Raw genomic sequence first — 7,500 nt, 5'->3', positions numbered from 1 at the left:
CAGCTAAGCCACGAACACCCACACATGTCCTACACAGGGGTGCACCCAACATCACAATACTGCCTCCTGTCACAGTACACAAACAATGGCAGGAATGAAAGACACAGATCTGCCACAACCTTGGAATCGGAGCGCCGCCTGTCATGAGCCACAAGTGCATCCTGACGTGACAAATCGGATGATCCCGCAGGCATGCACTTACGATAATCACTATCAACGAACCTGCCGCCCCCTCCCCCCCCAAAATACACCTTTCCCTACAACGTGTACCTTAACCTAAGCTATATTGTACCTTAACCTAAGCGATATTGTACCTTAACCTAAGGTATATCGTACCTTAACCTAACCTACATTGCGCCTTCACCTAACCTACGTTGTACCTTAACCTAACCTACGTTGTACCTTAACCTAACCTACGTTGTACCTTAACCTAACCTACGTTGTACCTTAACCTAACCTACGTTGTACCTTAACCTAACCTACGTTGTACCTTAACCTAACCTACGTTGTACCTTAACCTAACCTACGTTGTACCTTAACCTAACCTACGTTGTACCTTAACCTAACCTACGTTGTGCCTTAACCTAACCTACGTTGTGCCTTAACCTAACCTACGTTGTGCCTTAACCTAACCTACGTTGTGCCTTAACCTAACCTATGTTGTGCCTTAACCTAACCTATGTTGTGCCTTAACCTAACCTATGTTGTGCCTTAACCTAACCTATGTTGTGCCTTAACCTAACCTATGTTGTGCCTTAACCTAACCTATGTTGTGCCTTAACCTAACCTATGTTGTGCCTTAACCTAACCTATGTTGTGCCTTAACCTAACCTATGTTGTGCCTTAACCTAACCTACGTTGTGCCTTAACCTAACCTACGTTGTGCCTTAACCTAACCTACGTTGTGCCTTAACCTAACCTACGTTGTGCCTTAACCTAACCTACGTTGTGCCTTAACCTAACCTACGTTGTGCCTTAACCTAACCTACGTTGTGCCTTAACCTAACCTACGTTGTGCCTTAACCTAACCTACGTTGTGCCTTAACCTAACCTACGTTGTGCCTTAACCTAACCTACGTTGTGCCTTAACCTAACCTACGTTGTGCCTTAACCTAACCTACGTTGTGCCTTAACCTAACCTACGTTGTGCCTTAACCTAACCTACGTTGTGCCTTAACCTAACCTACGTTGTGCCTTAACCTAACCTACGTTGTGCCTTAACCTAACCTACGTTGTGCCTTAACCTAACCTACGTTGTGCCTTAACCTAACCTACGTTGTGCCTTAACCTAACCTACGTTGTGCCTTAACCTAACCTACGTTGTGCCTTAACCTAACCTACGTTGTGCCTTAACCTAACCTACGTTGTGCCTTAACCTAACCTACGTTGTGCCTTAACCTAACCTACGTTGTGCCTTAACCTAACCTACGTTGTGCCTTAACCTAACCTACGTTGTGCCTTAACCTAACCTACGTTGTGCCTTAACCTAACCTACGTTGTGCCTTAACCTAACCTACGTTGTGCCTTAACCTAACCTACGTTGTGCCTTAACCTAACCTACGTTGTGCCTTAACCTAACCTACGTTGTGCCTTAACCTAACCTATGTTGTGCCTTAACCTAACCTATGTTGTGCCTTAACCTAACCTATGTTGTGCCTTAACCTAACCTATGTTGTGCCTTAACCTAACCTATGTTGTGCCTTAACCTAACCTATGTTGTGCCTTAACCTAACCTATGTTGTGCCTTAACCTAACCTATGTTGTGCCTTAACCTAACCTACGTTGTGCCTTAACCTAACCCATATTGTACCTTAACCTAACCCATATTGTACCTTAACCTAACCCATATTGTACCTTAACCTAACCCATATTGTACCTTAACCTAACCCATATTGTACCTTAACGTAACCTAATTTGTGCCTTAACGTAACCTAATTTGTGCCTTAACGTAACCTAATTTGTGCCTTAACGTAACCTAATTTGTGCCTTAACGTAACCTAATTTGTGCCTTAACGTAACCTAATTTGTGCCTTAACGTAACCTAATTTGTGCCTTAACGTAACCTAATTTGTGCCTTAACGTAACCTAATTTGTGCCTTAACGTAACCTAATTTGTGCCTTAACGTAACCTAATTTGTGCCTTAACGTAACCTAATTTGTGCCTTAACGTAACCTAATTTGTGCCTTAACGTAACCTAATTTGTGCCTTAACGTAACCTAATTTGTGCCTTAACGTAACCTAATTTGTGCCTTAACGTAACCTAATTTGTGCCTTAACGTAACCTAATTTGTGCCTTAACGTAACCTAATTTGTGCCTTAACGTAACCTAATTTGTGCCTTAACGTAACCTAATTTGTGCCTTAACGTAACCTAATTTGTGCCTTAACGTAACCTAATTTGTGCCTTAACGTAACCTAATTTGTGCCTTAACGTAACCTAATTTGTGCCTTAACGTAACCTAATTTGTGCCTTAACGTAACCTAATTTGTGCCTTAACGTAACCTAATTTGTGCCTTAACGTAACCTAATTTGTGCCTTAACGTAACCTAATTTGTGCCTTAACGTAACCTAATTTGTGCCTTAACGTAACCTAATTTGTGCCTTAACGTAACCCATGTTGTGCCTTAACGTAACCCATGTTGTGCCTTAACGTAACCCAATTTGTGCCTTAACGTAACCCATGTTGTGCCTTAACCTAACCTATATTGTGCCTCAACCTAACCTATATTGCGCCTTAACCTGACGCACGTTGTCGCTGAACCTGCTCTGTAATTGTTATGCAACTCGTTAAATTAGTGTAGTGTTGCCTAACCGCAACCCTCGCAATATAGTTCGCTATTCGCACTGCCCGGTCCCCTGTGTATCGCGTCATGTTAAACACCTTGCAGGTGTTGCTGACTTTCCACATGCTCCTGCTATACACTGTAATGTGGATAGCAGCAGGACGTACATGCCCCCCCCCCCTTCCCCCCTGCCTTCGCAAGCTGGTCGTTGAGAAGTTTGCATGTTCAATGCCCTTCGCATGCCGACGTACTCAGCCTACGTTGTGGTACGGCCTGTCACCTGTCCGCCGATGTACGCAAAACCCACAAACTGTACTGCACATTGGTCCGTATGTACTGAATGATACATCGTGGCACATGTGTGACCGTACGACGACTGCGCCTAGCAACGGCAGACCATACAGTCCAAATATTGTGCACGCAGCTACGTGTCGTCTCCCTATAAGAGCTGGATTGCAGTGTGGTACGCCATTCAGACGTGTGGGAGGAACGGACGCCCTGGATGGCGATCAGCATGAGCAGTCTGTTGATGTAGTGGAGCGTGTATTCGGACGTAGTCGTCTCTTCTCACACACCGTGATAGCATGTTGCACCGCGTTCCACATCTGCGACATCCTGCAGAGGCCGGCTGACAGTCGTTCGCGCAATGGACACCGCATACGTACGGGGGCTACCTTCCACGTGTTCTCGAGGCGTGCACATGTTGTTGCGTCTATGTGGGCAGACGTAGTGTGTTGTGACACCTGACACAGGCATGCAATACTCGTTGCAAATGGCGATGGACGTCTACGTTTGCTGGTGACGTTACGCAAATGAACAACAGGTAACCCGTTGTGGTGCGGTTGTTCTCGCTAGAGGTGAATCAGTGTTGGCGACGATCGGTCGAGCTATTAACCGGTTGTTTCAGGGATACCCACCATGCCCACGAACGTGAAAGGGGACCCACCATGCCCACGAACGCGAAAGGGGATCTGGGTGTGAGGCGATACGCGGCGGTGGCTGGGTGGGACCGTCCCCGGCCGGTGAGGGGGGGCCGCCCGGCGTGCTGGCAGCGCGGTGCGTGGGCGCACGCGCTACAGCCGGCTGGTGGGGGCGGCCAGTGGCAGGCGCGCCGGCCGACGGACGCGGCAGGCGGCGCAGCTGCGCGCCGGCGCCCCCTGCTCGCGGCGCCTTGCGGCCAAAGTAGGTCCTCGCGGGCCCGGTGCGAAGCGCGGTGGCCATCTGCAGTGTGCTGGTCCGATTGAGGACTGTGTGCGCTGAGGATGCGCCGCCGCCCGGCGCTCGGCGCCGCGACGCCGTCTGCTGCTCGGTCGCCCCAGCGGTTCTCGCAGGTGGTTTGTATCGCAGCTGTGCGGACGTGTTGGCGCGTGCGCTGTGCTGGGAGAGTTCGCTTCGGCACCCAAGTGGGGCTTTTGTCCTTCTGTGGCGCTGGCGTTGGAGCTGCCGGTCACCGTAGGTGGCGCGTGTTGTCTCCCGCCGGCAATGCCACGACAGCACGCTCCCGGGCCTCTGTCGGCAGCGGCAAGCTCAGTTGGGAGCACGGGTGGTCGCACCTAAAGCGTCTACTCGCCTAACTCCGGGCGATTGCGCCTCTCTCGAACCCGACCAAGTACTTAGGACGGCGCTGCGCGCCGCCGGGACCTGAGAGGGTTTCGAGGTGTGTTGTGCAGGGGAGCTCAGCCTCCTCCTGTTTGCAGAATAATTGAGCGGACGCTTGCGTGTTCGCGCGGGCCCCCGGGACACACTCCCGGGCGGCCGGCTGCTCAGCTCTAGTTGACGCAGCTCCCTGGTTGATCCTGCCAGTAGTCATATGCTTGTCTCAAAGATTAAGCCATGCATGTCTCAGTACAAGCCGCATTAAGGTGAAACCGCGAATGGCTCATTAAATCAGTTATGGTTCCTTAGATCGTACCCACGTTACTTGGATAACTGTGGTAATTCTAGAGCTAATACATGCAAACAGAGTCCCGACCAGAGATGGAAGGGACGCTTTTATTAGATCAAAACCAATCGGTCGGCTCGTCCGGTCCGTTTGCCTTGGTGACTCTGAATAACTTTGGGCTGATCGCACGGTCCTCGTACCGGCGACGCATCTTTCAAATGTCTGCCTTATCAACTGTCGATGGTAGGTTCTGCGCCTACCATGGTTGTAACGGGTAACGGGGAATCAGGGTTCGATTCCGGAGAGGGAGCCTGAGAAACGGCTACCACATCCAAGGAAGGCAGCAGGCGCGCAAATTACCCACTCCCGGCACGGGGAGGTAGTGACGAAAAATAACGATACGGGACTCATCCGAGGCCCCGTAATCGGAATGAGTACACTTTAAATCCTTTAACGAGTATCTATTGGAGGGCAAGTCTGGTGCCAGCAGCCGCGGTAATTCCAGCTCCAATAGCGTATATTAAAGTTGTTGCGGTTAAAAAGCTCGTAGTTGGATTTGTGTCCCACGCTGTTGGTTCACCGCCCGTCGGTGTTTAACTGGCATGTATCGTGGGACGTCCTGCCGGTGGGGCGAGCCGAAGGCGTGCGACCGCCTCGTGCGTGCTCGTGCGTCCCGAGGCGGACCCCGTTGAAATCCTACCAGGGTGCTCTTTATTGAGTGTCTCGGTGGGCCGGCACGTTTACTTTGAACAAATTAGAGTGCTTAAAGCAGGCAAGCCCGCCTGAATACTGTGTGCATGGAATAATGGAATAGGACCTCGGTTCTATTTTGTTGGTTTTCGGAACCCGAGGTAATGATTAATAGGGACAGGCGGGGGCATTCGTATTGCGACGTTAGAGGTGAAATTCTTGGATCGTCGCAAGACGAACAGAAGCGAAAGCATTTGCCAAGTATGTTTTCATTAATCAAGAACGAAAGTTAGAGGTTCGAAGGCGATCAGATACCGCCCTAGTTCTAACCATAAACGATGCCAGCCAGCGATCCGCCGCAGTTCCTCCGATGACTCGGCGGGCAGCCTCCGGGAAACCAAAGCTTTTGGGTTCCGGGGGAAGTATGGTTGCAAAGCTGAAACTTAAAGGAATTGACGGAAGGGCACCACCAGGAGTGGAGCCTGCGGCTTAATTTGACTCAACACGGGAAACCTCACCAGGCCCGGACACCGGAAGGATTGACAGATTGATAGCTCTTTCTTGATTCGGTGGGTGGTGGTGCATGGCCGTTCTTAGTTGGTGGAGCGATTTGTCTGGTTAATTCCGATAACGAACGAGACTCTAGCCTGCTAACTAGTCGCGTGACATCCTTCGTGCTGTCAGCGATTACTTTTCTTCTTAGAGGGACAGGCGGCTTCTAGCCGCACGAGATTGAGCAATAACAGGTCTGTGATGCCCTTAGATGTTCTGGGCCGCACGCGCGCTACACTGAAGGAATCAGCGTGTCTTCCTAGGCCGAAAGGTCGGGGTAACCCGCTGAACCTCCTTCGTGCTAGGGATTGGGGCTTGCAATTGTTCCCCATGAACGAGGAATTCCCAGTAAGCGCGAGTCATAAGCTCGCGTTGATTACGTCCCTGCCCTTTGTACACACCGCCCGTCGCTACTACCGATTGAATGATTTAGTGAGGTCTTCGGACTGGTACGCGGCATTGACTCTGTCGTTGCCGATGCTACCGGAAAGATGACCAAACTTGATCATTTAGAGGAAGTAAAAGTCGTAACAAGGTTTCCGTAGGTGAACCTGCGGAAGGATCATTACCGACTAGACTGCATGTCTTTCGATGTGCGTGTCGTGTCGCGCAACACGCAGCTACCTGTACGGCTCGCAGTAGCCGTGCGCCGCGTGCGGAACCACGCGTTCGTCTCAAAACTAACGGCAATGTTGTGTGGTACGAGCGCTGAAGCGCTGGAGCGGCTGGCCTGCGGCACCTGGCGCCTGGCGCCGGTTTTGAATGACTTTCGCCCGACTGCCTGTCCGCTCCGGTGTGGAGCCGTACGACGCCCATCGGCCGTGAGGCCGTTGGACACTGAACGCTGGAACAGGGCCGCCACACGCCTCAGTCCCGCCTATGCAACTGTCTCGAAAGAGATGGTGGAAACTATGAAAAGATCACCCAGGACGGTGGATCACTCGGCTCGTGGGTCGATGAAGAACGCAGCAAATTGCGCGTCGACATGTGAACTGCAGGACACATGAACATCGACGTTTCGAACGCACATTGCGGTCCATGGATTCCGTTCCCGGGCCACGTCTGGCTGAGGGTCGGCTACGTATACTGAAGCGCGCGGCGTTTGCCCCGCTTCGCAGACCTGGGAGTGTCGTGGCCGCCTGTGGGGCCGGCCGCGTCTCCTTAAACGTGCGATGCGCGCCCGTCGCCTGGCGGTTCGCATACCGGTACTTACTCGGTAGCGTGCACAGCCGGCTGGCGGTGTGGCGTGCGACACCTCGTACAACGACCTCAGAGCAGGCGAGACTACCCGCTGAATTTAAGCATATTACTAAGCGGAGGAAAAGAAACTAACAAGGATTCCCCCAGTAGCGGCGAGCGAACAGGGAAGAGTCCAGCACCGAACCCCGCAGGCTGCCGCCTGTCGTGGCATGTGGTGTTTGGGAGGGTCCACTACCCCGACGCCTCGCGCCGAGCCCAAGTCCAACTTGAATGAGGCCACGGCCCGTAGAGGGTGCCAGGCCCGTAGCGGCCGGTGCGAGCGTCGGCGGGACCTCTCCTTCGAGTCGGGTTGCTTGAGAGTGCAGCTCCAAGTGGGTGGTAAACTCCATCTG

General features: G+C 51.9%; 3 non-coding genes across 3 annotated transcripts in view; all 3 read left to right on the top strand.

The window, feature by feature from the left end:
- Positions 1–4,567: 4,567 nt before the first annotated feature.
- LOC126446446 (small subunit ribosomal RNA) lies at positions 4,568–6,476 on the top strand. Its single transcript, XR_007583289.1, has one exon. It is a non-coding gene; the product is annotated as a small subunit ribosomal RNA (ribosomal RNA).
- A 353-nt stretch (positions 6,477–6,829) lies between these two features.
- On the top strand, positions 6,830–6,984 carry LOC126446442 (5.8S ribosomal RNA). The gene has a single exon (XR_007583286.1). It is a non-coding gene; the product is annotated as a 5.8S ribosomal RNA (ribosomal RNA).
- A 188-nt stretch (positions 6,985–7,172) lies between these two features.
- Positions 7,173–7,500, top strand: part of LOC126446443 (large subunit ribosomal RNA) — a 4,223-nt gene continuing 3,895 nt past the window's right edge. Inside the window, exon 1 of the ribosomal RNA XR_007583287.1 lies at positions 7,173–7,500. This exon is cut by the window's right edge and continues 3,895 nt beyond it. This is a non-coding gene — a ribosomal RNA (large subunit ribosomal RNA).

Source organism: Schistocerca serialis, unplaced genomic scaffold (assembly GCF_023864345.2).
Source record: "Schistocerca serialis cubense isolate TAMUIC-IGC-003099 unplaced genomic scaffold, iqSchSeri2.2 HiC_scaffold_390, whole genome shotgun sequence".
NCBI lineage: Eukaryota > Metazoa > Arthropoda > Insecta > Orthoptera > Acrididae > Schistocerca > Schistocerca serialis.
The sequence above is the reverse complement of the archived record's forward strand: the minus strand, read 5'-3'. Positions and strand labels throughout refer to the sequence as shown.